The sequence below is a fragment of the Octopus bimaculoides genome, chromosome 11, assembly GCF_001194135.2.
Source record: "Octopus bimaculoides isolate UCB-OBI-ISO-001 chromosome 11, ASM119413v2, whole genome shotgun sequence".
Classification (NCBI taxonomy): domain Eukaryota; kingdom Metazoa; phylum Mollusca; class Cephalopoda; order Octopoda; family Octopodidae; genus Octopus; species Octopus bimaculoides.
The window spans coordinates 26,281,926-26,288,286 of record NC_068991.1 but is presented as its reverse complement, the minus strand read 5'-3'; positions in this window follow the sequence as shown (position 1 = coordinate 26,288,286).

Below are 6,361 nucleotides of genomic sequence, written 5' to 3'. Positions count from 1 at the left end.
ATATATATATATATATATATATATATATATATATACAATACACACACACACATATATATACATAGTGATATATATGTGCGTATGTGCCTGTGTGTGTCTGTGTGTGTGCGTGTGTGCGCAGATATGCATGTACGTACGCACAGCATACTAAATGTATTTATTGCCAAAAATTGATATGCGCATTATAAGATGTGGTCACACAGCTACATTTGAAATTAAAGAGCCGTTTATTTTAAATAGCACTCACACATATATTATATTATATGGACTGTTAGTCCCCGTAATTCAACAATTATTTAAGAATGGTTATTTCGACATTATTTGAATGTTTGCCAAGAGCATTAACGCCATCAATGAACTGACGTCAATGGAAAATTGTAATACAAGATCGTCTCAATATAAATTGTGGATATTATGAATTGCTTTTATTTATTTATGCAGTATGTGGACTACGCAATCCCTTCTCTATTATGTGCTTGCATCTTCTTTCACCACAAAATGTTCGATGATATAAGAAGTACATAGAAACAGCAAATGATACACATCCACATCCTCTGTAACGAAATGGCCATTAGTAGACCTAGAAGACCACCGATCCAACGGGGATAGCATCTGATGGCTGTTCAATCATGCCCTGAAATATCCCTTTAAAAATCCCCAACACTCTGACTTCAAAATAATGCAATAGGTGCTATTCAAACTGCTTTAGGTATAGGGTGCTTTATTCAAAACACACCTCATCTAAACAAGACCTAATGTAACAAAAACAATGTGAATCGATAGACAACAGCTTTATGCATAGACTGTTCCGTTGAATCTCATATGAGATAGTACCATTAGTCGTAGTAGTTCATGTAGAGAGATACAGAAGTTCTAGAAATGTTTGAACTATAGATTACACTTGTTATACCTATGTTCCATGAGGGATATATTGGAGTCAAGCACTATAAGTACATTTCCGTATTGTTTTTAATTAATTGCACATGATTATTGTAGTCTTCAAGTGATCATTGTCATAGCTCTTAACAGTGTACTTGAAATAGAAAATTACTTCAAAGAAAATCCCTATTATTCACTGGAAAATTGGATTTTATATGAACTTGACGGATATATTTTGTGAAATACTATTCATTTTTCTTATTAATATTTAGCTAATACAATAAACATTGTAAATGCCAGGAAACTGTTCTTACTTCTAATAGGGTCCCAAGAAATGACTGAGTATTTGCTATCAAAAACTTCCAAGCTACGGTTTGACAATTTCTTCGTATATATATAGTCATAAATTACTGGGAAAAAAGAAAATAATAATAACAACAGCAACAACAACAACAACGACAATAATAATAATAATAATAATAATAATAATAATAATAATAATAATAATAATAATAATAATAATAATAATAATAATAATAATCATAATAATAATAATTGGGAGAAATAAAATATGATCCTTCAAAAACTCGCAAAATTAAATCCTTAACACGTAAGAGACTTTCACTCTTTCTATCACTCAATCTCCATCCCTCTTCGTCTCTCCTCCACTGTTAAAATTGAAAAACAAAAATAAAATATGCGTATAATGTTAATTTTAATTTTGAAAGATATTGAAGCTTTCATTGCCCTCCCTCTATGTCCTTTCTCAATTGTTAAGAGAGTAAGAACAAAAAAAAAAGAAAGAAAATCGATCGTAGATATAGTTAAATGTTTCAAATGAACATAGACCATCTAGTTTCAGGATCCCAAGTAGTGCTGCATTGATAAGCTTCAACGAGATCAAAATAATGTTATCCGCAGCTACTAGGGCATCCAAAACGGGAAAAAATGAATTATATGGACATATTCTTTCATATATTCATATATTCTCGGACTCACAAGAATAAGACAAAGTTTTTAATCTCAGAAATATACGCCGCTTAATCCGGGGCATCTCACGGATGCACAAGAACTGGTACACAAAATAGAATGAAAATGGGAACAGTAACGATCTTAGACTGCACCCCCACCATTGTATCTATTGCAATATGTCATTGTTTGTCGAAATACATAATAGGGTCCTAAAGTGGATAGATACTCAAACTATCTACAAAAGTTGATCCATTAATCAATCAGGAAAGAAAATATGTATTGTATTGTATTTCAATATATCAATATTTTTAAGGTGGTGAGCTACAGAAACGTTAGCACACGGCGAAATGCTTACTGGCATTTCGTCGCTCTGCAAGCTCTGAGTTCAAATACCACCGGGTATAACTTCGTATTTCCTCCTTTGGGGGTCGATAAAACAAATACCAGCTGAGCACTGGGGTCGACGTAATCGTCTTATACCTCCATCGAAATTGCTGACTTCCTGCCATAATTTGAAAGTGATATTATGTGAAAGAATAAGGTGGCGAGCTAACAGAATGGTTAGCACGCCGGACAAAACAGATTAGAATTTCGTCTGTCTTTACTTTCTGAGTTCAAATTCCGCCAACCTCGACTTTGTTTTCATCCTTTTGGAGCCGGTAAAATAAATACCAGTTGAACACTGAGGTTCATGTGATCGACTTAACCCCACCTACGAAATAGTTGGTATTGTGCCAAAATTTGAAACCGAAATTATGTGAAAGGATTAATTATTCTTGCTTCACCCCGCCCCTCATATGATTTCGGTGTTGAATTCAATATTATAGAACCTACAAAACTCATGAACTGTAGTGTTCATTCGATTAAGTCCTAACGAAATTGTTAATCAATTTCGTTCCATATGAATATTAAGTTATTTTTTCCGCTTCTTTACCACAAGAAAACAAATTCTGCAAATTTTTTAGATTTTATGTTGTTTTTTTTTTGTTCAAGTGAATAGTGTGCATTATATATCATAGATAATACGCTATAGAAATATTTATTAACTAAACACAACATCGGTTAAACACATGAAATCATCTTTGCTGAAATGTGATTTAATACATGTTCGTTTTAATATCACAAAAATGTTTAGCAAAGGAGAAACTAAAGCAAAACATTAACTTTGATAATGTACAATATGTGAAAAAGGAAGATAGGAAAAATTTTAATTTGATGAATGTAATTATTTTCTGGTAAAAATTGTTTTCTTAGTTTTCACTATTTGAATATATTTCCGGAGGTAATGAAATAGCTGTCTTCGAGAAACTCTAACAGCTGAGGATACAAATAACTTGTAATTATCTCAAACGCCTTCAAGTGTGAGAAGAAAAATAAATGCTCCATTCTGAGAATGTTCTAATTACTTCAATGTTATTACTTTAGGATCCAGAATGGCAAGTTTTCCAGTTTATTTATTTCCGTATTAATGTTTCTAAAGATACCAAAGAAATTCTGATTCAAACAATTAGATAGGCATTTTATTAAAGAAATAATTAAATGGATTTTACAGAAAAATACCTGAATTTAATGTAAATATATGAACAAATTAAAATAATTACTAATGATTATATCATTAAGAAAAGGGCTGGCAAAATTCTATAAAATGTTACTTTAAATTTTATCAACGTTTATTTGCTTATCATATCTAAATGTAATCAAATTAAAATAGTCACGTAGAAAATAAGCAATAACTTATTATGGGTTACATTTTCATTTCAGTTGTGGATTAAATCCAGGTCGATTATTATCGGGCAGTAGTGAACATCCACTCTCCCACTCTCTTTATATAACTTAGATACGTTGTCCACTATAATTCTTTACCTAAAAGTGTCCTAAATCATTTGATGAACGTTTCTCCTTTATTTCTTCGTGGTTGAATAGCGAAGCAGATACCGGTTCATTTATTAGGCAATTAGTAGCCGTATTATTGAGAGAAAAATATACTATGACTAGTTTATTTACTCTTCTACTAGTGTAAACATAGTATTTACTGTTAACAAATATGCTTAAAATGCAAATAACAAATGACGCAGTAAAACGATATAGAAAGTAAATTAGCAGCAAGAATAATTCCAAGAACGGCAACGTTGCACTACACATCAAAAGCAAACAACAAAAGCACTACAACAAATGCAAACAACCAAACAACCTGTCCAAACTTCATTGGTGACCACAGTACATTATCAAATACTTTCCAACTTCAACAACAAAATCATACAAACAAGATACGTTCGTAGAACGCAAAATAATATCTACTTAACAACTACGAAGTAAATTTGACTCTATCTTTCCAGAAAAAATCAACATAATACAGGCCCATCACTAGAGTCAAGCAACACACTACTCACACATTTTACATAGAAATACACATTCAATGTTAGTAATCGACCAGAAAGTACCACTCTAATTAATATCAACGTATGTAAAACTTATGAATACATCACCCAAACACCACTTATAAACTAACTACTGTCCAGTTTGTATTGTGGCTCTCATCTAGATTGAAGAATTGCAAATCTGGGTCCATAAAGCTGTAGACCATAGCTGTTTGTGCACTAGACAATTTATGAGTGAGATTCATAAGAATAAACATATCAATAAACTTATTAAATATCTTTGATAAAAAATAAAGACAGAACAGAACACCAAAAATACCCAGTTTCTAATGGAGATATTTGCGTTTTATTGTTACACAAGTTAAAACGAACCAGCGAGAAACATTTACCCACTCATTCGTGATACAAAATATAAAAGTCAAATATCCTCCAAATTATTTGAACCCGTGTAATTATATGAAGCATTTATGTCAGATTATGTAGTCTAGGTCAGACTACCAACACATGGGCGATGTGGTTGGATTGCATATTATCGTTTGTATATCAAGGAGTGACTTCTCGCTAAACAACAGTAATAGAAACATTTCGGTTAAGAAAAAAATAGTGTATGCCTCGATTTATCCTCCGTTGAATTAAACGAATTCCGTAGATGCAACTAGAAAACGTACAATTTGCCCTAATTCGAATGGCCTTTGCCGCTATCAATGAAATATAAAAATACATAACATTGTTACACTCTTCTGTTAGTAACCTTTTAAATTGCGGGATATTTATACGAAACATCATACTTTATCGTCTGCACACGATAATAAAAGTATTCAATTTAGATTACATATTTCCGGAAATATATTTTGAAATTTCTGAAATAAGCTAGACAGATAACAATTTGGAATTTAAATATATGGGATTTGTCCATATAACCACACAGAAAAATATTAATAGTTTTTGTTGCATATTACAAGACATTGCGGAAGCAAGGTTAAGTGCAAAACTATGTATTATGTAATGCTTTCTATACTAACGATTGATTTCAGCGTATAAGTAGAGACAAGTCTTTTAAGGATTCATTTTACGTAAAAATTTATTCGCGTTGGAAATAACGTTTGCATTGTATTACAACAGTCTCCACTAACCGTCTGCAGATGTTATCTAAATATGAAGCAAAACAGAATTGCTGCTTTTATGTCAATGACTAATATATTTTATACACGTTTCTTGCTTAAAGTATATCGGCGGTTACTAAGTTTGAGAGGAGTTACGACTTGTCACAGCGATAAGTCTTTTGCGTAACTATGTATGACAACATCAAAACTATCTAACATGAAAATTATTTGTATTAATAATATCGAATTGTAGATTTATCACGCAGGAAATCCTAACTTAACAGTTACTAATTGACTATTAATCTCCAGAGTTATATGTGTGTCACACGGATAAGTTCATCAAGCCGACCTGTGTTTCACTCGTAATTTCATGAGCAATTTTTTATAGTTTCATGTCATGCAATGTAACTCCATGTAGCTTAAACGTCGATCATTGGTTACTAATGGCGAACGTTGTATCGTTATGTTCTGTATGACAGATATATATTCCGTAAATGTATAGTATGGAATCCAAATTCTAGAACGGATTTCCCAGGAAGCTATAAGAAGCAAAGACGCTCCACTATCAGCAACACAACCATAAATGCATATCTCTTATATACAGACACACACACACACACACACACACAGAGATTTCTATCTATCTATCTATCTATCTATCTATCTATCTATCTATCTATCAATATATATATATATATATATATATATATATATGTGTGTGTGTGTGTGTGTGTGTATAGTTAAAAAAACACAAAAAACAATAACAAAAAAACAACAAAGTGAGGACGTGATACGGATAGTGTTATTGGACGCTCGGGAAAGGAAAGAGAGAGAGAGAGAGTATAATGTTTCGGGCGGAGCCCTTCGTCGGAAAGACGGAAAGTTCGGAGAATGGAAAAACGGAGGAAGAGGAAAATGGCACCGATGCCCACGAGGTTACATTGTGAAAGGACCGGAAGAGGAGGTGGTGGGGGAAAAGTTCTTTCTAAGACAGGAGAGTGAAAAAGAGAGGTGAATATATGTGCGTGC